Consider the following 26037-nt stretch of genomic DNA (forward strand, 5'->3'; position numbering starts at 1 on the left):
AATCTTACATTCTTACGAAGACAGAAAGTAAGAGCGAGCGAGCAAGTACCGAATAGGAGAGGAGAAAGGAGACTATGAGATGAAAGCTGAATACAACGAAATGCGAACTAAGAGAACAATGAAAGTGAAAGAAAGTGAAAGCTGGCAGAAGAAAGCAAAGGGATATCATACCACCACGAGAAAAAAAAATGTTTGGAATCTTGAGATGAAATGTTAAATGTCAGGTGAATTACTTCCTGACTCATACTGCTGCTGCTGCTGCTACTGCTGCTGCTGCTGCTGCTGCTACTGCTACTACTACTAATGCACGTCACGTAGACAATAAAGGCGTTTTCCGAATACAATCTCTCTCTCTCTCTCTCTCTCTCTCTCTCTCTCTCTCTCTCTCTCTCTCTCTCTCTCTCTCTCTCTCTCTCTCTCTCTCTCTCTCTCTCTCTCACGCATATGACGTGTGAACCAATTCATGCAAACAATTACAGTAAATGGAAGAGAAAGGCAAAAATCTGACAAGTCAAAACTAAACAACATGCTGACAATTGACAACTAAGTAACTTTCACAGCTGACAAACAGATGGCGCTGACTTGACTCTCTACACTTGGGGCAAACACCTTTACAAAATACTTCTACCCTGTACTTAAGCTGCTGCGGGCGTTCTATACTAACCTGACGTTTAATAAATTGAGGGGAAGTCAAAGGGAAAGCACAGTAAGTTTACGAAGTTAGATAAGACTTTCCCATCAAACAATAGCTGCTGTTGGTGTTGTATATTAACCTAACGATTAATAAATTCATGAGGGGGGGGAGTAGAAAGGATGGTACTGAAAGTTTACAAAGAGAGAAGCTAGATAATACTTCCCTATAATATAAAAGATGATGCTGCCATTATCTACCAACCTAACGTACAATAAATTCGTGAGAAAAAGAAAGCAAGACAAGTTTACAAAGAGAAATGTTGAAATGTTAGATAATTGAAAACGTTATAGCTCGAATGAAAAAAATAAGAGAGGGGGAAATTTTTACAAACGATACCTGAAGAAATACCTGGCGTGAAAGTTGGTGATCGTTAATTAGAGAGGAAAAAAAAGGGGGAGGGAAAAAAAGGCAAATATGCGATCGAGAGAAAGGGAAAACTCAACATGTGTCTGGCGAGAAGAAAACGGAAAACAAAGAGAGAAAGAAGAGAAAATATGAGAGAGAGAGAGAGAGAGAGAGAGAGAGAGAGAGAGAGAGAGAGAGAGAGAGAGAGAGAGAGAGAGAGAGAGAGAGAGAGAGAGAGAGAGAGAGAGAGAGAGAATGTCAGTCAAATAGAAACGAGACAAGACATGCAAATAAAAGAACTGGAAAAGTAAAAAAAAAAAAGAAAGTAGGAAAGAAAAGAAAATATCAGTGAAATATAAACGATTTAAAAAGAGAGAAATGGAAGGAATTGAGTAGAAAGAACAGTAAGATCAAATTCCCATGAAAGATTGGAAGAACGAGGAGAAGGAATGGGGGAATGGAAATTGGAGGAGAGGAGGAAGAAACTGAGGAGAGAGAGGAGGAAGGGAGAGGGAAGAAAGGGAGAGAGGAAGGAAAGGAAAAAAAAAAGATGGAGGAGAGACAACAAAAAGGGGGAAAGGAGGCAGAGGAGGAGGAAGAGGAGAATGGGGGGGAATGGGGGAGGGTGGGGGCGGGGGAAGATATGATAGATCTATGTCACCGCTAGACTAACAAGAGGTCAGGTCAGGTCACATGGGCCAAACTGATGACCCCTCTGCCGCAAGGTCACGTGTCCAGGTCACAAAACTTTCACTCTACCTGATCCGCGTACGAACAACAATAACAAACAACAAAGGAAACAATTATTACCCCTTTCCCCCCCCCCTCTCTCTCTCTCTCTCTCTCTCTCTCTCTCTCTCTCTCTCTCTCTCTCTCTCTCTCTCTCTCTCTCTCTCTCTCTCTTCTGTACCTCAATTTCGGTGCATCTAATTTCGACTTTTTTTTTTGCAGTTTCATCTACCTGGTCTAATAGAAGTCTCTCTCTCTCTCTCTCTCTCTCTCTCTCTCTCTCTCTCTCTCTCTCTCTCTACAATGCACTCCACACATCATTCATCACTGGGAGAAAGGCAGACACACACACACACACACACACTACATTTTCCGCCTTATCGACCCTCCCCGCAAGCAGTAATCATCTGATGCCATTACACAACCCTGAAATAACCTAACCTAACACTGATCCATTGCAGGTCAGGTAAAAGTCCATCGTTCCCTAGAAGGAGGAGGAGGAGGAGGAGGAGTTTGTGGTGAAAGGAAAACAAGAATAAATGGTATATGTTTCCGCGTATGTAAATGAAGGAAGAAAATAAATAACGATAAAAAAGGAAATATGCTAAACAGATAAACAAACAGAAGTGGAGCAAGCAACGTCAGGAATTTCCCAGTCAAGGCCGTTTTCTTTATCTGATATGAGTAAGGCAAGGGTGGAGAGGTGGAACAAGAGGAGGAGGAGGAGGAGAACAGATGGAGAAAAGATAGGAAGGTGCACAGGAATATAAGGACAGAGAAAAGTAGGGAAAAAAATGAAGGAAAGAAGAAAAAGAAGTAAGGGGAAGGAAGGGGAGGGAAAAGAAAATGGAGAATAAAGAATATGAAGAGAAAAGACAGGAGCAGCAAGAGCGGGAGGAAAGGTGAAGGAAAAGACACGTGGAGGAAAACTTGTAGAATATCAAAGACCTCCTCTCTTCTCTCGACCTACATATATGACACCAAAACCTTCTCAATCACACCACACGAACAATTTCAAAGCGTCATCAAATTATCGGAAGTTTTTTTACCTTCACACACCAAGCCACAGGAAGCGATTAGAGCAAAGCGGGTCTTGTATCGGTGGAAAAACGTGTGCTTCATTCTTCTCGAGGCTTCATCTGGCTTCGAGTACAATATACGTGTTTTTTTACAAGCGTGCGACCTGACTTGACGTAACGCCTTAAGTCAGCGGGCGTAAAAAAGGCTAAACTGCGTCGGTTGCGTAAGGTATTGAAGGACAGAAGCGATACGTGGAGTCGAGTTGTTGGATAGATAACTTTAGAGACAGTTAGCAATATGTCAATGGATACACACTAAAACTCTTTGTAGTGAAATCTGTAAAAAAAAGTTTCTACTGCAACACAGCAAATTAAAAAAACACAAGCAACCACAAGAATTACCATAGTTTTAATTTATATCAGTCAGTTGGTTGCCTTTGAAACGGCGCTCCCTCACGTGTCCCTTCTGTCTGAATCTCCTCTTTTCTTCTTTCTTTCCTCTCCTTTTCTCAGTCACCAAAAATTCAAGCATTGTTCTCAAGTGTTAACTAGCGCTTCCTGTCGCGCCCTGCCGCTAGCCGCAACCTTCCTGCAGGTGAGAAGAAGCGGTGAATAGTGGAGGTGTGTGGAAGTGCGTGGAGGGGTGGGAAGGTGTGGCAATGTGACTCTCCTTCCTCCCACGGCACTGCAAGAAGGTGGGAGAGATGTGGTGACGGCGGCCAGCGCTCCCACGAGGCAAGGTGATGCTGGGACGCTGGTGGTGATGGTGGTGGTGGTGGTGGTGGTCAAGTGTGGTTCTCATGGTGGTTAAGTCCTGTTTTCATCTTGACACACTGTTAGTTAGTTCTGCGGTGCTCGCAATTCTTACTTATTTGGAGTTTAATGTAACAATTTTTTCCTTACTTATTTGCAATGTTTATGATCAATGTTTTTTTTTTTTCTTTCTTATTTGCAATGTTTACGATCAAAGTTTTTTTTTTCTTTCTTATTTACAATGTTTAAGGTCATAAGTTTAACGCGAAATCTCATGTCAATATTATTTTTCTTATCTATAATTCGTATACATAAAACAGAAAAAAAACCTTAAAAATATCTTAATTGTCTTCATAAACGCAGTATCGTTACGCTTAACAACTTGTAACGCTGAGAATTAACTATACAATTCCACCTATCATTCGTGTAGATAGAAAGACTTTTAAACATACGAATAATAATACCGAAAACACACTCATACTCTTCATACACACACGGCAGCGGTACGGAATTAAGAAATGATATACGAAGAAATGAAGGTACACGAAACTACAATTAGGAAACAAAAACATCCAAACAAAAAACATCATTACGAATATACCAAGGAAATGAGATACGAGGAAATGAAAGTACACGAAATAACTAGGAAAAAAAAAAATCATGTAACAACCATCATTACGAATATACATGAATATAAACGTAAATAAAGACGGTAGATATACACGAATATACACGAGGAAATGAAGGTACACGAATAACTGCAAAAAAAAAAAAAAAATTGCAAACTCGTGACGATTAAGAAGCAAGGAAAAAAAAATGTTTGCGTAATATCTCAATTAAATTCTTCAGGTAACTAAGAGGGAGAAATTTAATGACGAGCCGGCGACCCCAAGACAGGTGTGGCCCATTACCTGGCGATTACCAATTAAATGACGCGTAACACCAACACTTTCATCTCCTCGTGGCAGTTATTGAGCGTGGTGCTTCCTCTGGTAGTAGTAGTAGTAGTAGTAGTAGTAGTAGTAGTACTTATCACTATACTACTGCTACTACTATTACCACCCCTACCACTTTCATTACTACTCATACTACTACAACAACTACTACCCCTACAGCTAGAACACAACAAGAACCACCCATCATCTTCACCACCACCACCACCACCACCATTAACAAGGACGATAACAATCACGCAACAACCCATTGACAACAAAACCACGACAAGTAATTTGCTAAACCACTGTTCCGTTCCATCTCACCATTTAATTACCTTCCTATTCTCCTTGGCTCACCTATCTATCTGTCTGTCTGTCTGTCTGTCTGCCTATCTGTCTGTCTCACCAATAAATAACACTCGTGACGTCACTTGGGGATTCGAACCGTGTGGGAAACCAGGTCAGATACAAAAACTAGTTGATAAGAGATGATAGGTAGTTAGAGGGTGATTGGACAGCGTGGGAAAGTAAGGGAAAATTCTCTCTCTCTCTCTCTCTCTCTCTCTCTCTCTCTCTCTCTCTCTCTCTCTCTCTCTCTCTCTCTCTCTCTCTCCAGTCACGTGTGTGTTTTGCATAACGTGACCATGAACGAACTCTCACTAAACCCGTATCGCGTATTGGCTGTGATCAGAGAGAGAGAGAGAGAGAGAGAGAGAGAGAGAGAGAGAGAGAGAGAGAGAGAGAGAGAGAGAGAGAGAGAGAGAGAGAGAATGACTGCCTGGTTGACTGACAAGCTAAATACACGACTAGGGTACACATGAAAACACTCATTAAACAAATATGAAACCAACAGTAGAGAAAATATGACACGAAACCGGTAATATTTGACAAAAAATATATAAAAAAAAAGTTATAAAGACAACTCACGACCCTACACACACACAAACACACACACACACAGAGAGAGAGAGACAGTATACCAACGAGTCTTTTCTTTTTTTCCCCTTTTCTTTGTCTTTTTTTCTTTCAACGCGTGATATTCCTCGGATGGGAAAATCGGAATAAAATCTTACCCCCACTCCGTCACCTTTTCCTTCGGGGTGCGCTGGAAGGGTGAAGGAGGGGCGGGTGGGGGTGAAGGATGACGAAGAGGGGAGTGGAGGCGAGCAGCGGGTGGCGGGGTGGGGAAAGGAGGGTGCGGAGTGGAGGAAAAGGTGGAGGGCAGGTGGGTGAAGAAGAGGGGGGGGGGGTAGAGGGTTGAGGGTCAAGGTTCCTCCTCCTTCCTTCATCATGTTTATGCTCTGTGTGTGTGTCGGGGGGGGGTGGGGGATGGAGGGGGAAGAGGGGACGTAGCCATCATGTAAGGACGTTATGATAAGAAGTGAATGATAAAATACGGGAAAAAGAGTGAAAAGAAAAGAGAGAAATGAGAAAAATGGGAAAGTTACAGAAACACTGAAAGAGAAACGCAGGAACGAGAATTTGCGAGCAGAAGGAGAGGAGGAGGAGGTCGAGTGAGATCATGAGGAGGAGGAGGAAGAAGAGGGAGGGAGGGAGTAAGGGGGGGGAAAAAAAAGAGGAAATACCTTATCTCACAAATGTCAAAGAGGCTTGGTGAGGGAGGAAACAAGAGGAAACTACATAGAGGAAACAATCAAATCACCATCAACAATAAACTGCCACTATATTGCCGTCAAGGATATAGTGTTAATAATTGTCTTCCTACTCCTATCCTCCCCTAATGCTCTCTCTCTCTCTCTCTCTCTCTCTCTCTCTCTCTCTCTTTTTCCCACATTATTCACTTTCCCCTTCTTCCATAACTATTATTATTATTATTGTTTTCCACACACTGAATGACCTTGAGAATATTAAAAAGAGGATTGTAATTTTAGAAGTCGTTTAGTCTTCCGCATCCTCTCTCTCTCTCTCTCTCTCTCTCTCTCTCTCTCTCTCTCTCTCTCTCTCTCTCTACGCTTTCCCCCTACGTTTTTCTCTCCATTCGTCACGGATATTCCTCCTCCTCCTCCTCCTCCTCCTCCTCCTCCTCCTCCTCCTCCTCTTCGTCCTCCCCCTCCTCGAGTACTTTTCCATTTTTTTTTCATCCCTTCTCAAACACACACCACTTATTTCGTCTCTTCTCTTCTCTCCTTACATCCTCCTCAATTATCCTGCTTCCTTCATTCATCATAAATTCTTCCTCCCTATCTTTACTTCTACATGCTTCTCTCGCTTAACGCCCCCCCCCCCTCTCTCTCTCCCCCATGCATTCCTCCCTCCTCACCCATCCGGATACGTTACTCCTCCTCCTATCATCTTTGCTTCCACATACCTCCCCTTTTTGTTCCCTTATCTCATCCCCTTGTCATTTCCTTCCTCGTCACTCCTCGCTATCTTCCCCTCCTGTCCTTATTCCTTCATCCGTGTCCCTTATTTGCTTCTCTTCCTCATACCTTCCTACCTTTCTGTCCCTTTACCTCACCTCCTTGCCATTTTATTCTCCGTCTTTCCCTATCTCCCTTTTCTACGTTTATTCTTCCTTGTTTTCCCTTTCTTCCTTTCCTCGTGGCTTCCTACCTTGTCTGCTCGTTTCTGTCCCCTTTTTTCCTCATCTGTCTTTTCTATCTCCACTTCTTGCCCTTATTTTTCCATGCATATCCTATTTCTTCCCTTCTCATCCTTTCTGTCATTTATCTCACTTTTCATGTCATTTCAATCTTCGTTCTGTCTTCCCTATCTTCCTTTCTTACCCTTATTCTTCTATCCCCACCCCTTTCTTACCTTCCTTATGTCTTATTGCCTTATTCGTCATCAGACACTTTGTTCCTAGAGACAGCAATGTGGCGACAACTCCTTCACGGCAACCCACAAACAGGTCCCTTGATGTGGCGCGGAGGTCGAGGACGCACGCCCGCCCCGCTCTCGGCTCTTCCATCGAGGGGTCACCCGCATAAATGAAGCCTCGGGGCGGGTTCGTCTGTGGTGTTCGACCGTAACGGAGCATTCCAAACCTCGGTGGTTCAGGAAGTTGTTCGAGCGCCCGGGTCCTGAATTTAAGAACAGATGAATTAATGCTGGAGATAAGACGCGAAACTGGTCAGTGAGGGGACATTAAACTTTGGTAAAGACTAGAGAGACACAAGAAGGAAAAGTGGTAAACATGTTTTTTGAATGGCTTAAGACCCTCTTGTTTGCGAATTAGAAGACGAACAAACAGCGAGAAATTGTAGAAAGTTCAATTACAAGCCTTTTACCATCACCACGCACCGTATTTTTACAGGTGGAGTTACTAAAAAGGTCTAAATTGCTCTCTGCCTGCATTTCTACCCCGCTCGCCGGCTGCCAGCGCCTCCACGCCCGCCGGGAACGCAAGAGAAGGTTGGGTGGAAAAAATACATAAAAAATAATAGTCAGTCCTGCGTAAAAGAGGTTGGAGGAGGCGGCGGCAGTGAAAGTTGTCAAAAGCTCTCCCTTGGCAGTGTGAAAGTTACAGGCCAACCACACTTTACTCCCCCTATCCCCCAACTCGCCCCCTTCCCCACTGCCCATCCTCCCCAGCTTCCCACTACCACCTTTTCTCCCTCCTACTCCACTTTTCCTCCCCTCCCGTCCTTCCTGTCCTGTTTTTCCCTATCTTTCTTGTTCCCCAGACTTCTATCTCCCTCTTGTGTCTATCTCCCTCCTTCTCCATTTCTCTCCAATTCTAAATCCTCTGTCTCTCTCTCCAACGCCTTTTTTCTTCCACTCCTAACTCCCTACCTTCTCTCCAAACACTTTCCTCCCCCTCCTAGTACCTTTAAATCTCTCCTACCTTTTCCTCCCCAACCACGCCCCTCCCTCAGTTTCTATTGGCAGTGCTCACTTCTCTAAACGCTTCTTAACAACCCCACCCTCTCCCAAGTCTTCCCCTCCACTTTCCCTCCTCCCACCCACGCACGCACTCTTCTCGCCACCCTTCAGCTGCTTCACACTCCAGAGATTCAGTGTCTCCGGCCCTGACCCACATACTCTATATGCTTACTTAATTACAGGTATTATTCTCTCGTAGACACCTGTAAATCATTGTTCAGGTAATGGTGGTTCTCGTTCGTGTTGGTGCACTTGGTTCCCTTTTAGTTTCTCAGGTATATTAAGTGTGGTTCTATTTAGGATCTGTGGTTCTGGTTTAGACTCCCCTTGAAAATGTGCAGGAAATGAAAATGAGGGGGTCTTAATAATTTCTTCATGATTTAAAGTTGTTATGAATGGACAGTAAAAGGGAAATGTGATGAGTGGGCGTATTGAACACAAAGAAAATAGTTTTATCTCTTCCTGGCTGTCAATGCTACATGTCGACTCAACACCAATGACTAATGTAAAAAGAAAACGTGACGGTTGAACATATTAAACAAAGAAAACGGTCTGAACTCTCCTTGAATGCCAAAAAAATTGTCAACTTGGAATAGATGGAGAAAATAAAAATGAAAATGGTGTTTGAACGTACAATGTGAAATAAAATAGGCCAAACTTTACCTGGCCGTCACAGAAAATGGATGTCAGTTTGGAATGAATGGGCTGAGTAAGAAGGAAAACGTGATACTTAAAATTATTAAAGAACATTGTCTTATCTTTACCTGAGTCAAAAAAGGAAAAAAATAGGTGTCAGTTGGAAATGAACAGTGTAAGTGGAAAGAAAATGGGATGACTGAACGTATTGAAGTTAAAGAAAACGGCCTGACCTCTTCCTGACTGCCAAAAAAATGGATGTCAACTTATTATCAATAGCCAGAGTAGGAAGAAAATGGGATGTTGGGCAGTAAGCTTAAAGAAAACGATCTAACCTTACGTGACTGTCAAAATGAACCTCAAGAAACGAATCAATGGACAAAATGAAAAGAAATTGTGGGGTTTGGACATAGTGGACTTGGCGAAATCCATCTGACCTCTACCGGACTGTCAAAAAAAAAGAAAAATGTCTCTCAAGATGTTTCAATAGACAGAATAAAAGAAATTGTGGTGTTTGACATGCTAAACTGAAGGAAAATCCTGTGACCTCTACTTTACAAAAAAAAAAAAAAAAGGTGCTTCAAGACGTTTCAATGGATGCATAAAAAGGAAAGTGGTATTTGCACAAAGTAAACTTAACGAAAACTATTTGACCTTACCTGACTGTGAAAAAATGTGTTTCAAGACGATTCAATGGACAGAATAAAAAGAAAATGTGTTTTTGGAAGTAATAAACTGAGAGAAAACTGCATGACCTCTACTTTGCTGTCAAAAAATGTGTTTCAAGACGATTCAGTGGGCAGAATAAAAATAAAATGTGTTTGGACTTGCTAAACTGAGAGAAAACAGTATGATCTCTACTTTACCTTAGAACATATATTTCGAGACTATTCAATGGACAGGATGAAAGGGAAAAGAGGTATTTGCACATGGTAAACTGAACAAAAACTACTTAACCTTATCAGGCCATCCAAAAATTTGTTTCAAGACGTTTCAATAGGCAGAGTAAAAATAAAATGTGCTTTGGACGTGATATACTGAGAGAAAACTGTATAACCTCAAATTTACTTAAAAAAAAAAAAAAAGAGTGTGTTTCAAGACGATTCAATGGACAAAATAAAAGTAGAATGTGGTGTTTGGATATAGTAAAACCATCTGACCTCTATTTCACTATCAAAAAATGTGTTTCAACTCGGAATCAACGAATAGAGTAAAAAGGAGAGGTGATGCTTGAACATACAAGCCCAAAAGTTTAACAAGGGATTAATAAATACCAAAAAAAAAAAGGGATGCTTGAACGTACCAGAGATAGAAAAAAAAAAGAAAAGAAGAAAATCTACCTGACCTCTACGTAGCCATCAAAAAAAATCAAGGAGTAAAACCGAAAGTAATACCTGAACATACTAGAGATTAAAAAAAAAAAAAAAACTTTAACCTCTACGTGACAATAAAAAAATCACCAATACACAACTACAATGGTCCGATGACGACACTCGCACATTCAGACACACAGACATTCGGACACTCAATGACCTCATGTTCCCGCCGGCAGTGGTGAAGCCTGAAGGCCGCGGTGACCTCTGTACTGGCGAAGGACGCGGGGAGACAGACACGTGGACGGACATGGGAGGGGGACACGGGGCCTCGCATTAGGGGGACACGATGGCAGGGTGGGAATAAATGGGAAATGTCTGAAAATAGATGGGTAATGGGATGTAGGTGGAAAATAGATGGGAAATACATGGATGGACGAAAAATAATGGAAAATAGGCGGGAAATAGTGAATAATAAAAAAAAATAGATGAAAAGTCGATATAAAAGGTTAGGAATAGAAAGAAAAATGGTTGAAAATAGGTGGGAAAATAGTAAGTAGATGAAAAATAGGTGAAAAGTCGATAAAACATGAAAAATATAGAGGGGAAAATAGCTAAAAATAAATGGAAAATAAAATATAGATAGAACACAGATGGAAAATATATGAAAACTTGAAAATTGGTTGGAAAACAGATGAAACATGAAAAAAAATAGAACATTAACTGGGATAGATGGAAAGTAGATGGAACAGAGGAACATATGGTCTGAGAAATTAAAAAGGAAATAACAAACATGAATAAAAGAGAGACAAGACAAATGTAGAGTGAATAAAAGGAAACGAGTACAGGAGAAGAACGAAAGACAAACCAGGGAATAAGGGCAAAGGAGAAACAGGGAAAACAAGGAAAACAGAGAAACGAAAGAAGGCAGAGGAGCAAAATACAGCAAAATAATACTGGAAATGCAAACAACAAAAGAACCTCAACATTAAAACCTGTTGCCTTTACGCCTTATCATTGCTGCATCACGCCCACACACACCTGCACCCACGCCCACACCCACCCACACCCACCCACACCCACACGTCCTTAAACCTCCCAAACAAAACAAATATAATCATAATTATTCATGTACAGCTGAAAAAAGAAAAAAATAAAAGTAATCAAAGACTTAAATATATGAATAAACAAAGGAGGAAGAGGAGGAGGAGGAGGAGGAAGAGGAAGGACAGGAAAGGACTAAAGGAAGGAGCGTCAGGAGTAAGGAACTGCAGGAGGGATGGAAGGTAGATGAGGGAAGGAGGGAAGGAGAGAAGGTAGGGAGGAAGAATGAAGTGAGAGGGGGAGGGAGGGAAGGGAGGAAAGGTAAAGAAGGGTCACTTGATGGGGAATGCAGGAAGGGAGGAGGAGGAGGAGGAGGAGGAGGAGGAGGAGGAGGAGGAGGAGGAGGAGGAGGAGGAGGAGGAGGAGGAGGAGGAGGAGGAGGCAATGAACTAGTAAGACGCTCTATCCTGAAGGTGGAGATGGGGGAAGGGAGGGAAGGACAGGTAAAGTAAGGTGGGAGGAGGAAGAGGAGGAAGACGAGGAGGAGGAGGAGGAGGAGGAGGAGGAGGAGGAGGAGGAGGAGGAGGAGGAGGAGGAGGTGGTGGTGGTGGAGAGGGTCAGTGTCCCAAGTCCAGTGTCCAGAGAGAGAGAGAGAGAGAGAGAGAGAGAGAGAGAGAGAGAGAGAGAGAGAGAGAGAGAGAGAGAGAGAGAGAGAGAGAGAGAGAGAGAGAGAGAGAGAGAGAGAGAGAGAGAGAGAGAGAGAGAGAGAGAGAGAGAGAGAGAGAGAGAGAGAGAGAGAGAGAGAGAGAGAGAGAGATACACAAAACAAAAGGAAACACAGACAACATTACCACATGAGTCAAGTTTCCTGCCACTCCTTCACACCATCTGTTCTTAAGTCACTCTCCCCCAACCCCAAACACCCCCCCAACACCCCCAACACACCCACCCACCCATCCACCTACCCCCAATCCAATCCACACACCACACCCATCCACCTTAACCCATCCCTGTCTCCGCACAACTCCAGACACACACACACACACACACACACACACACTAATCCACCTTGCCACCTCTTCCCCACCTGGTCATCCACCTCATAATTAATTCACCCACCTGTCCATTCACCTTCCTCGCCTCTCACTCATCCAGTTTACTCATCCCTGTCTTTATCTCTTTTTCTCTCTTCTCATTTCTTCATTCACTGTTCATTTTACTAATCTTACGAATCTCTCTCTCTCTCTCTCTCTCTCTCTCTCTCTCTCTCTCTCTCTCTCTCTCTCTCTCTCTCTCTCTCTCTCTCTCTCTCTCTCTCTATTCTTAGATACTGTCTGGTTGTGTCTTGTTGTTGTTGTTGTTGTTCTGTTTGTGTTTTTCTTTCTTTCCCTCTTCCTCCTCTTCTTTTTTCTTCTTTGTTTATTTTTTGTTTTCTTTTACTTTTTTCTTTTTTCTTTTACTTTTCTTTCTTCTTCTTCTTCTTCTTCTTCTTCTTCTTCTTCTTCTTCTTCTTCTTCTTCCTCCTCCTCCTCCTCCTCCTCCTCCTCCTCCTCCTCCTCCTCCTGCTCCTCGTTACCAGCCATGTTAGTTCTCAGCTGATATCAAAAGTGCAATAAAATCCTTCATCTATCTTTCTTCTCCCTCTGCCCTTGACTCTGAGCTGGCCGATTTCATGTATAATAAATTCAATGTCACTTTTTCCTTGCATTTTTTCCCTCCAATTTTATTACTTTTAAGATGGAAGAAAATCTGGTGAGGAATTTTTGTTGTTGTTGTTGTTGTTGTTGTTGTTGTCAGGAGTTAGATTCGTTTTCGTGTGTGTGCGTGTGTGTGTGTGTGTGTGTGTTAATCTTTCGTTCTTGTTTACTTTGTGTTTACTGCGTCTTTTTTTTTTTTTTTTTTTTGCTTTTTTTATTTATCTCGTACTAAACTTGCTTCTTCATAGTGATTAGATCTTGCATTTTATTTATTTTTCCTGTTTTCTTTCTTTATACTGATAAGATCCTTGTTTTATTCATTCCTTCCTCGTTGTTTCCTTCTTCATAGTGATTACATTTTCTGTTTTGTTCATTCATTTCTCTGTGTTCCTTCTTCACAACTATTAGATATTACCTTCCTATTCTTTAATCTTTGTTCCCCATGCACTGTGTTCATTGAGCTTCTTTCTTCATGCTTTCCTCCTTTTTTCTTCCCTCCTCTCTTCATGCCATACCCGCTCCTCGCGTCACGGTGAGGCAAGGCAAGGCAACAAGAGCCAATCAAAGGTGCAATACGGAACAAGGAATCCAATCAGCGTGCACACAAAAAACCATACCCCACCTATGAGCCAATCAGCAATCATAACAGAGCCCCAAATCATCTAGGAACTAATCAGCATTCAGAAAGTCAAACCCCTTATTACTCATCAGCCAATAAGGTGATAGTAACGGAAAATAAGACCACTTTTTTTGTCATTCCTTCCCAATCTTCAGTTCCTTATAGCGTCTGTGAACCAATCAGGAATCAGAACCACTCGAGCCACTTCCCTTGTTACGAGTCAATTAATAATAGTGACGGGAAATGGTGGAATATAAGGTCACTTTTTTTTGCCCCTTCCTCCCAAGTGTCAGTTCCCTTCCCATCACTGTGATCATTACATTTGCATGCAGTTATAGTGAGTGACAGCAAGACGTGGTGGTTACAGTTAGTGTGCTTCCTTTGTTGAGTGTTGTGATGATGATTGTTATGTCTCTTGAGTCACCTGTTAGCTTTTTTTTTCTTCTTTTCTCTCGGAGCTACCAAGTTTTTTTCCCTCTCACTATTTTTTTTTCTTAATCAAGTTTTTTTTTTTTCTCCCTCTCTTACTTTTTGTGTCTTTTTTCTTAATCAGTCTCACCAGTGCATGCTCCTCTCGAATCATCTGTTACTTTTCCTTCTTTTTCTATTTTGGTGACATGGTATTTATATTTTTTTCCTTTTATTTATTTTTTCTTAGTCTCACCAATAGACACACAAAAAAAAAAAAAAATAAAATAAATAAATAAATTACCCCTACCGAGACATGACATGACCCCTTAATGACACACTAAACTGCAACCTAATAATAACAATAACGATAATAATAATAATACATTCGTTAATCCACCCTACCCACTAACGACACAGTATGACACTCAGCCCCACCACTCAAGGCACCCCAGACAACTACAGAATGAAACCAATCGCTAAAAAAAAAAAAAATAAAAAAAATAAAAAAAAAAAAAAAATACTTCATTTAACCAGTATATAGAAAAAAAAAAAAAAGAGAGAGAGAGAGAGAAAAAAAATCTCCACCATCCCTTTATCAGTGTAGGTCTTTAAACATACACACAAAACTTCCACCAGACCAATTTAGTAGACTTCAGGAGACGCCATTAGGCCAGAATTACCAAGCAACCCATTAACTGGAGATCCAAAGGAGATAGAGAATCATAACACTTACTGGCGAACTTATAAGGGTGATTTTATTCTGCATATATTGATAGGAAGACGAAGGGATTATAGCACTTATTGATAAAGACATAGGGGTGAATTTACTCTGCAGATCTTGAGTGGAAGTGAAAGGGAACTACAGCACTTATTGCCAAACTTATAAGGGTGATTTTTCCTTGCATACCTTAAGTGGAAGGGGAAAAAAAGAGGTTTAGTGGGTTTACTTGATAATCTCACGCATAAAGGTTAAGCAAGCAACCCGCAGGGAACGAAAACGGGATGATTAGTAAAGTTTTCTCTAATCGTTACGCACTCTACGCCTCCTCTCTCTCATCCACTCATCTGTTCGTGAAGCAATTTTTGTTTACTGAAATTTTAACTTAGAGAGAACGTGCAACAACCCGATACAGCGATCACATATTCTTTATCCGTCTCTCTTATCCTCTCTTTCTCTCATCTTCCTCATCCCTTCTCTTCGTTCCTCTCCAGTCAACTATTTCTGAGCCAGTTTCTATATCATAAATCTTAACTTTATGAATGGAATATAGAGGAGTTAATAGATACATATACAGTTCACATACTTCTTTTCTTCTTTCTCTTACTGTCTTCCTCTCGTCTTCTCTTCCCTACTAAAAATCTCCTCTCGTCTTCCTCTTCCCTACTCTGAACTTTGATAACTGAACCTAACACCTAAAGACATACAAGTTCAAATACTCCCTCTCTTCTCCTCTTTTTCTTACTCTCTTCTTCTCTTTCTCTTACTCTTTCTCCTCTTCCATCCTCTTCTGGTTTTAATTCACATACTCTGTCTCAGTTATCCTCTCCTCTTCCTCTCTTCTTCTATTCCCTCCTCTTTCCTCCCGTCCGGATCCTCTCACCTGGGGGTCAACCGGCACCTTCATGACCCCGCCAGGTGTGTGAAGGTCATAATGTGCGATAAGTTCTCCCGTGACCTTCCGCTGCCGCTGTTCCGTTGTCTTGTGATCTTTTTTTGCTTTTCATTCCTTTCCTGTTATTTTTCCTTCTCCTTTTCTCTCTTTCTCCCTTTCTCTTGTTTTTCGTTGATTCGTTTGTTGATTTCTGGTTTTGTTATTTGGTGGTGGTTAGTTTTTTTTTAGATTTTCTTGTTTTTATCTTCTTTTCCTTCTTCTCTTTCTCATTTTTTTTTATTTCTTCTTCTTCGTCGTCGTCTTTTCTTTTACTTCTTCCTCTTCAATTATCTGCATCTCTTCTTCTTTCTCGTCCTCATCATGCTTCTACTCTTCTCCTCCTCCTCCTCCTCCTCCTCTACCTGCTCCTCCTTCACCTGCTCCTCCTCCTCCTTCTCGTCCTCCTTCACTTTCCTTGATCTGGTAACTGATTCTTGTCATGTTTTTCCTCCAGTAACTCAGAGAATAATCCTAATTTATGTTTACGTACTTGCTTAACTCTCTCTCTCTCTCTCTCTCTCTCTCTCTCTCTCTCTCTCTCTCTCTCTCTCTCTCTCTCTCTCTCTCTCTCTCTCTCTGTATCTTGGTCTCTTTTCCAGCACCCAATAATTTCAGTAATAGTTGGTTGGAGTCCCTCTAGGCAAACTTCTGTTCCTTCGCCTTAGAGATATACATGCTTGAAGTTTTGTTAAGCTTATCTTTCTTGTTCCTTGTTCTTTCGTCTATATTTGGTCTCTCTCTCTCTCTCTCTCTCTCTCTCTCTCTCTCTCTCTCTCTCTCTCTCTCTCTCTCTCTCTCTCTCTCTCTCTCTCTCTCTGTTCCTGTTATTTATCTTTCTCATTGTTTTTCTTCACCTGAGATTAAAATTTCTCACTTTTTTTTATTTTATTTATTTATTTTTTTCCATTCATTGTCTCCGTTTCACACCTTTTTTTTATTTGCTTCACTTCCTGTTTTTTTTTTTTTTTCGTTCCAGTCAAACCTTTTTCTTTCTTCTGTTCTCAATTATACGACATGAACTTGCCGCTTTCTTTCTCCCATACAGTTCATTCCTTTGCCTCGTTTTCTATGCTACTCGCGACGCTACTGCGAAAACGATACCAGAAAAATAAATAAATAAATAAATAAATAAAGTTCTTGTGTTTTCCATGTATTTTACTGTATCAGAATTAACGTGAAAGACAGTCAGTGATATAACGAAGGGAATTATTTTCGTTATTTCTACGCGTCAATCATATTTTTTACTAAACGAAAGCATCATGTAAGTTAACGAAAATGTTTACCTCATGTCCACCTGTTCTCTTTGTCAATTTAAGGCGATTATATGAACACCTGCTTGATGACTTCGACTTCACCTGTGTGTGTGTGTGTGTGTGTGTGTGTGTGTGTGTGTGTGTGTACGTGTGAAAGGTAAACATACTCTTATCATACATTCATAAATACGTACACAAACATAACTGGACATCTGAACACACACACACACACACACACACACACACACACACACACACACACACACACACACACACACACACATAGGACAATGAACCTTCAATAGGAGGACGGAAGGTCGAATGTAATTTCCACAAATAATTACACACACACACACACACACACACACACACACACACACACACACACACACACACACAGGATATACCACCACCACGACGTAATCTTGCTGATTTCTATTTCTTTTCCTTTTTTCTTTTCCTTTATTTATTTATCTTATTATTTTTCTTTTTTTACTAACGGAACACCTTTCTTTAACTTATAATCGCCTCGTTTAACGCAAAAATTCATCATACGTCACTGGATTTCTTCCGTACTTAAATCTTCGCAGTTTTTTTTTTATATACATATATTTATCAACACTCACTGTTTAATTTCACGCGAACGATCGTCAGGAAAAAAAAAGGAAAAAAAAAAGGAAAACGAAAAGAACTGCATATATATATTCTCGTTATCACTTCCGGTGCGAACATTTTGTCTGATTTAACACGAATATTTCCTTCATCAAAAACCTCACTTTCCTCCTTCCCTCCTTCCTCCCTCCTCATTTTCTTATCCCTGTTCTTCTACCTCTTCCTCTCCTCCCCCTCCGTTATTCCATCCTGTTCCTACCTTCTACCTCTTTCTCTCCTCCCCCTCCGTTATTCCATCCTGTTCCTACCGCGTGTCTCTCTCTCTCTCTCTCTCTCTCTCTCTCTCTCTCTCTCTCTCTCTCTCTCTCGTCGTGGGAATCTCCCAGAACAATAGAACGATACTGGCAACAGAAAACATGATGCTGGCGGGAAGAAAATGGTACGCTTGAATAATAGTAGTAGTAGTAGTAGTAGTAGAAGTATTACTGAATATATACGTATCCTATCTAAAGCAACTGACGTGAATATGAAAGACATGACGGTAATCTGACAGGGAATTACGACACACACACACACACACACACACACACACACACACACACACACACACACACACACACACACGAACGCACAAGGACGTCACAAGAGACAATGAACGCAATTAATACAAGGAAATGAAGAGAAATTTATAACGATGACCTTGACAAAACGCTTTACCTATCAATTACCAGCTAACTGTTTAAGGTCAACGCACGAACACACACACACACACACACACACACACACACACACACACACACACACACAGCCAGACAAACACGTCAAGACAAACAGATTAATGGAAGATATGGTAGAGAGAGAGAGAGAGAGAGAGAGAGAGAGAGAGAGAGAGAGAGAGAGAGAGAGAGAGAGAGAGAGAGAGAGAGAATTACCACCTCTTATCTAATTTATCTTCTTTTCTCCCATGTGAGAGAGAAAGGGAGAGAGGTCACAGGTGCAGTAGATAAAGAAAGAGAGGGAAAAGAAAGAGAGAGAAAAGAAAGAGGGGTCAAAAGAGCAGTAGATCTGAGAGAAGAAAAGAGAGAAGGCGAAGGAGAAAAAGAACTCCCCCATCATCCCCCTTTACTACTTTCACTGCCTAAGGTACTCCGCCACGCCTCCACCACGCCCTCGTCACCCACACACGCCCGCCACACGCCTCTGTTAGCATTCACGAGTCGAATACACGGGCGCAGACGAGTAGACGCGGGCGGCGATGAAAGTTACACGAGTCCCTGCTCTAAATAAATGCAAGAGGCACGTTTTCTGTCGTGACGTGACCAGAGGGGGAGTGAAAACGGTCCCTGTCTGGCAAGCTTTCTTTTACCACCTGTCTTTTTCCGGCTGCGAGAGAGAGAGAGAGAGAGAGAGAGAGAGAGAGAGAGAGAGAGAGAGAGAGAGAGAGAGAGAGAGAGAGAGAGAGAGAGAGAGAGAGAGACCTATTACTCTTATCTCTCTCTCCTGCTGGGGGCTTAGAAAGGCAGAAGAGAGAGAGAAAAGTTGAGAAGGTCGAGAAGAGAGAGAGAGAGAGAGAGAGAGAGAGAGAGAGAGAGAGAGAGAGAGAGAGAGAGAGAGAGAGAGATCCATCACGCGAAACGGGGTCTGTGACGAAAGAGAGAGAAAAAAAGACGTAAGCAAAGAAAACGGAATGATGTGCTTGAGTGACGGGTTGACAAAGAATCGACTTCCGCTGCGTCAGAGAGAGAGAGAGAGAGAGAGAGAGAGAGAGAGAGAGAGAGAGAGAGAGAGAGAGAGAGAGAGAGAATCATTCTACACTACCAAACATGTTTTTCCCTTCATATGGCGTGATTTAGAAGCGGGTTTCCAGTGGTGTCTTGTTCTTCAGATGCTCGAGGGAGAGAAATCTTTAATCCGCAGAGAGAACAAGAGAACAACGAGAACAAGGCATCATTTCTTATCAAGGTCCGGGAGTGTGATTGAAAGTAGATAAGAAATAAACGCCAGAGAGAGAGAGAGAGAGAGAGAGAGAGATGAAAGATAGTGATGTGTGGTTGTTCTCCTTCATATTAATTGTATAAAGTGTATTTTTTTAAAGGGGCGCCATAAAAATGTCTCTTGTTTTTTGACTGATGGCGTGTGACCGAGTGGAATGATTGAAAGTTGAAAAGAAATTGAGGGTTCAGAAATATCTTTTTTTTTTTTTTTTTTTGCTCAATAACTTACGATGATAATCTGATTTTTTTAGTTGCTGTTGCTTTTTTTTAGGATGCGTCAATTTTTTTTTTTTTTTTTTTGGACTTTATGGAGTTTCTTTTTTTCCTCTTTTTTTCAGAAATTATCAGTATTTTGGCGTTAAATGTGACTAGTTTTAACCGCTAACTCAATCTATCTGGTGTGAAAATATGGAACAGACAGACAGACAGACAGACAGAGACAGAGACAGAGACAGACAGACAGACAGACAGACAGACAGACAGACAGACAGACAGACAGACAAACAAAGAGACAGACAGACAAATTAAAGTACAAAGAAGAAGCCGCGACACATAATTAAATAAAAGAGAAGTCATGAAGTCATTTACAAAGGAAAAAAGAGTGCAAAAGATTACGAAAGAAAATAAATAAGAAGAAACGAATGAATCACTTGAAACAGAATAAGAGAGAGAAAAAAAGAAATCATAAAGAACACGAAACAAAACTCACTGAAAAAGGAAGAAAGAAAAACAAAAGAAAAAAAAACGTAATTAAATAAGGAAAGAGTCAAAGTTGAATCATTTACAAAGGAACAAGAAGAAGTGAAAAGCCAACATTAGCAGAGAATATTAACACAACCACTAACAAACAGAGAGATGGATGATGGCTCTCTCTCTCTCTCTCTCTCTCTCTCTCTCTCTCTCTCTCTCTCTCTCTCTCTCTCTCTCTCTCTCTCTCTCTCTCTCTCTCTCTCAAACAAACACGTGGCAGGAAGTTGAATATTGCACAACAAACATAAATGAAGACAAAATGAATAAGAAAGGAAGAGATGAGGCAAAAGGGAGGAGAAAGAGAGATAAAATTATAAAAAGAGGAGAGTAGAGAGGAAAGAGAGGGGAAGAAGAGAGAAATGCTAGAAAAAGGGGAGAGAAGAAGGAAATAGGAGGGGGAAGATGAGACTTAGAAGAGAGGAAAGAGAGGGGACAGGAAACAAAAAAGACAAAAGAGACAAAAGGAAGAAAGAGAAGGGAAACAAAGATATAACAATAAGGAAAAGAAAGAAAGGAGAGCAAAAAGGGAAAAGAAAGAGAAAAAACGATGAAGAAATGAAGAGAAGTGGAGAAAGGGACAAGAAGTAGCGACAAAAACAATAAAAAACGTGAAAAAAATAAGTAAAATGTCGGGAAAAGACAAAAAAAAAAAGTTAAAAGAAGAGAGAAAACGGACAACAAAGGAGAGGAAGAAATAAAAAGGAAAAATAAGTGAAGAAGCAAATAGGAAATAGAAAGAGGAAGAGATAAAATCGACAGAATAAGTAAGAAGAGGAGAAGAAGGAAGGAGGAGAGGAGGAAGGAGAGAGAGAGAAATACCTTGACAGCATCTCCACTCTCTCGGATGCACCGCAGGAGGAGGAGGAGGAGGAGGAGGAGGAGGAGGAGGAGGACACAGCGACCATTAGGCAAACCAGAGAAGGCCTTTGACAAAACCACGAGGAAGAAGAAGCTCTCGATAAACCAACATCCTCTGAACACATATTTACTCTCTCTCTCTCTCTCTCTCTCTCTCTCTCTCTCTCTCTCTCTCTCTCTCTCTCTCTCTCTCTCTCTCTCTCTCTAGGACCGGGAGAGGGAGGAGGGAAAGGATGAGACAATGCATTCCAGGTGAGCAACAGGTGGAAGAGGAGAGATTAACTGACAGGGAGGCTGAGTTTTAACTAAGTGGATTTAAGGAAGAAGAGGAGGACGAGGAGGAGGAGGAGGAGGAGGAGGAGGAGGAGGAGGAGGAGGAGGAGGAGGAGGAGGAGGAGGAGTGGAGTTAAGCGCAGTGGAAAGAATGTCATTGTGCTGTCGAGTAAAAATTAATGCAAGTGACAAGGTAAAAAATCATAACATTAGGAGGCACTCGTATCTCGTTTTCTCTACGATTTCTAACCCTCACTTTCTTATTTATGGGTGTCCTCTCTGGTGGATGCTGCCAGGAGGAGGAGGAAGAGGAGGAGGAGGAGAAAGGTAGGCAGGGAAGATGAATGAACATAAGAACATAGGAAATAAGGGAATAGAATGAACATGTTGGGGAAATGACACTAATTGAGGCTTGTTATTCTTGCGACAGTGTGTGCTTGTGGCTTCTATTTGTTCAAGTTACGTGAAGGTGTTGAAGAAAGAGTGACTTGTGTTCGACTGTGAGTGTGATTGTGTGTGTGTGTGTGATTGTGTGTGTGTGTGTGTGTGTGGAGAAACTTAATTCATGTTTTCTGGCTAGTTATGTTTACAGTTCCTTGAAAATACGTGGAGTAGGAATAGAAAGGAATAGAAAGATGGAGATATGTTTGTGTTTGAGAAAGAGGAAAGGTAAACAGCACAAAACCTAATATACTGTAGCATCATTTAGAGCAAGATCTTTTATTGTTTTTATCAGTTTTGCTTACAGTTCCTCCAGAATACATAGAGGAATAAAAAGAAATACAAAGACTGACGTGTGTTTGTGTTTGAGGAAGAGAAAACCAAGTATAACATTTAAGCGTTACAATAATGAAAATAATTTATGGGTACCTGAGCTTGGCGGTAAATTAAGGGCCGTACAGGTAAGTAAGGTATGTTTATGGTAATTAAGGAGGTGCCAGCTAGAATGGTAATAACTAAAGGTTAGAAAAGCTACGTGTACTGTACGAGTATGGATAGAGGTGAAAGTACAGAGAGAGAGAGAGAGAGAGAGAGAGAGAGAGAGAGAGAGAGAGAGAGAGAGAGAGAGAGAGAGAGAGAGAGAGAGAGAGAGAGAGAGAATGTGTGTGTGTGTGTGTGTGTGTGTGTGTGTGTGTGTAAAAGGCAAACACGTCACGTCACCAGCCAGGATGTAAAGGTGTGAAAGAGTACCTTTGAGAGACTGCAATAAAAAGAGAGAAAGAGAAAAAAAAGAAAAAAAAAAGACAGGAAGACGTAGATCTTGTCGAGAGGAGATGTGGGGAGAGAAAAGAAAGAAAAAGAAAAAGAAAAGAGGTGACTTGTACAAAATAACAAGTGGTGTAAGGAGATACTTACGACAATCATATGTGTGTGTGTGTGTGTGTGTGTGTGTGTGTGTGTGTGTGTGTGTTTACCTAACTGCGCTGTGCTACGGTACTGCAAAGTGGGTGAGGTATATTTGTACCCAGCCTTTTACTTATGACGAACGCGAGATGAGGAAAAAAAGAAAGAAGGAAAAGAAAAAAAAAAAAACAGAAGTCATAGGAGAGAAGGAGGGTACGAAGGAACGGAACATAAATCCTTAAATATGAGAAGGAAGGAAGGAGCGGAGATTGAGGAGGGAACAAAGAACGGGACAGCGATTTAAAAAGGGGTGGGAAGGAGAGGTGAGGCGAGGCGAGGCGGGGAGGCAGGCAGGGAGACAGGTGAGGAGGGAGACAGGTGAGGAGGGAGACAGGTGAGGAGAATAGCCTGTGATATTTAATGATGATTCTAAAATTCCTAACGGGGAGATCATTAAGTACATATCCCTGTATCAATTAAGGACTTGGGTACATGGGAACGCTTTCAGGAGTGGCTATTTAACTCTCTCTCTCTCTCTCTCTCTCTCTCTCTCTCTCTCTCTCTCTCTCTCTCTCTCTCTCTCTCTCTCTCTGCGTCTCGGTCACGTACGTACATCGACCCACGTGTGTATTACGGACGCCTGCCTGTCCTTGCCTCAGCCTTGCACTTAATGCCACTAAATTCTGAACCTGGTGGCGCCTCAACAAAGAAAACGCAACAAAGAAAACGAAAACGAGAGACAGCCAGAACATAAGCAGTTTCTTTCCCCCCTCCTCCTCCTCCCATCTCTCTCTCTCTCTCTCTCTCTCTCTCTCTCTCTCTCTCTCTCTCTCTCTCTCTCTCTCTCTCTGACAGTTCTGGTGATTTAAGTGTCTAATTTCTTAAGATTTATTTGAACAGTCTTCTTATTTGTCTTACTTTACCCGCTGAAATATTGTTACTTTCTTTGTTGTCTTGATTCATTCATTTATTTATTACTGGTCTATCTTATTCAATTTTATTCATCTATTTGTCTTATTTATTATTATTTGTAAGGGTCGCTTCAGTATGTTCTGAAATTTCTTTTACGAGTTTTTGGGAACATTTTTAAAGGAGTCACGTCTTTTCTAGTGCATCATTGTGTTTAAAAGGAATACCACGTGTTCTGTAATCCATCTTCTGTTTTCATCATCAATCATCCATCTTTTCTCATCCATCACATCGTTTTTGTCAACTCATTCTAACACTATTACATTCAATGGACGATTTCACGATTTTTGTTTTTTTACACATTTTTTTTTCTTTCACTTTCTTCATTCTCCTTCCATTCATGTTCAGTAAGCTTTCCGTTCCGGCCACCAGGGAACCAGAAACAAAAGCCTAGCGACCCACACTCCACTTCATCTCAGTCCAGCGGATCTCAAAACAATGGAAACAATTCAATCAATTTTCACCACCTTCTGGACCGAGTTGGTACCGTGCTGGCGGCGGCACAGCACCTCGGCCTTCAACTGTCTCACCTTCGGGACTTGCAGAGCGATCACACGTCCCACCACAGCGAAATTATTACACCAACCCCTGCCTCTTTATCTCCCAAACCGGCAATATTGTGGTGTTTGTTCGGATTCTGCGAGTCATCCCTTACATCTAACAATACCGTTTTCTCTCATGCACTTGCGACACATTCTCTCATTCTCCCTCTCTCCCAGTCTTTTCTCTCTCATAATGCAGGTGAGAATCCAGTATTTCCTCCCCATTTACCTGAGGATTCAATGCCAGTTCTCAGCCACACCGAGTCTTCACCGTTCTCTCTCATTGCTGGAGGAACAATGAGGGAAGACTCTCATAATTAACACATCATTACCCGTTTTCTTTCCACGATCTTCACCGTTCACTCTTCTCATCCCCCTTCTCTTACTCCTGGTCTATCATCACTGCACACACGGACATACGCAATATATGGAGTCTTTTTTATACCTTTTTATCTCGACCTTGTGACGTAACAGTGGCATTAGAGATAAAGATATGATAAATATTTCCCCCTTGGCTAAAACTGAGCCACAAAATTGCGCTTTTAAAGAATATCGAAGGGGAAACTGCATTATAACTAGTACCTTCCGACTGGTTATATATACGACCTTGGAGAGCAATACTGGTGCAAGGGAAATTTGCTTTGTACGTGAATTATTTACTGGGAGGGAGAGGGAGAGAGAGAGGGAGAGGGACATGTTGCCTCACCCCCTCTCTCGCACCCTTGACACGTGCAATCTTTTTGTTGGGCGTCACCAAAGAAAACGGAGTGACGTCACAAGGTAAACACTGGGGTCCTTTGTCCGCGAGAGAGAGAGAGAGAGAGAGAGAGAGAGAGAGAGAGAGAGAGAGAGAGAGAGAGAGAGAGAGTCGTACACATAATATTAGTTTCATATATATTTTTTTCTACCTTCCCTCGTACGTGACACTCATACAACACACGCCTTACCTGTCCCTCCGTCACACACCTGCGCTATTATTAGTTTCTTTTCCCCAGGTAACGTTAGACGCAACCCTGTACCCTTTGTTTGCTGTTGTTTTTCTGTTTGGTTCTTTCTCATCCCTCATCTCTCTCTCTCTCTCTCTCTCTCTCTCTCTCTCTCTCTCTCTCTCTCTCTCTCTGCTTCTGTTCTGTATCTCTGTATTTCCTCATTTATCACTTTATATCTTTCCTATTCAATTCCTCCTCCTCCTACTCCTTCTCCTCCTCCTCCTCTTACTACTACTACTACTACTACTACTACTACTGCTGGTGACTGACATTTCAAGCGTCACGTTACACCCACTATCTACCCTGTTACCTTGTCCTTCGCCTGAGTTACACACGAGTTCCCTTGTAACCAGTGCGTGGTCACGAGAAAATGGGAAAAAAAAGTAGAGGAAATAGGGAAAAAAGGTGCTATTGTATATATAATTCTTTTTTTTCTGGTGTAAGTAATTTCTTCACTATTACTGGTATATCTGGACATAAACTTTCCACCTGCTTACCTGTGTGAAATTATATAGGTAGTCTTAATTAATTACAGGTGTCTGAGGCCGCTGCATGCATATGTGTGTGTGTGTGTGTGTGTGTGTGTGTGTGTGTGTGTGTGTGTGTGTGTGTGTGTGTGTGTGTGTCCTTTGTTACGACATTTCAAGTACGAGAGAGGGAGAGATACGGAAGGAAGTGAGAGGAAGGTAAGGAGGGAAGGGGAGAGGAAAAAGTTGACTGAGGGAAGGTAAAGAGTGATAAAAGAGAAAGTGAAAGTGAA

The 26037-nt window shown here is 41.6% G+C and overlaps 2 protein-coding genes across 7 annotated transcripts in view; one reads left to right on the forward strand and one right to left on the reverse strand.

Annotated features, from left to right (window-relative positions):
* The window catches only part of LOC135089760 (uncharacterized), a 46378-nt gene extending 38908 nt beyond the window's left edge, over positions 1–7470 (reverse strand). For all 5 annotated transcript variants that reach the window (XR_010261628.1, XM_063985766.1, XM_063985764.1 and 2 more), the window contains exon 1: positions 7254–7470. The gene's annotated coding sequence lies outside the window, so the exon portion shown is untranslated. The remainder of the gene's footprint in view (positions 1–7253) is intronic.
* Positions 1–26037, forward strand: part of LOC135089759 (mucin-2-like) — a 49250-nt gene that overhangs the window by 15405 nt on the left and 7808 nt on the right. The gene's annotated exons all lie outside the window — the stretch shown is intronic.

Source organism: Scylla paramamosain, chromosome 33 (genome assembly GCF_035594125.1).
Source record: "Scylla paramamosain isolate STU-SP2022 chromosome 33, ASM3559412v1, whole genome shotgun sequence".
NCBI classification, from domain to species: domain Eukaryota; kingdom Metazoa; phylum Arthropoda; class Malacostraca; order Decapoda; family Portunidae; genus Scylla; species Scylla paramamosain.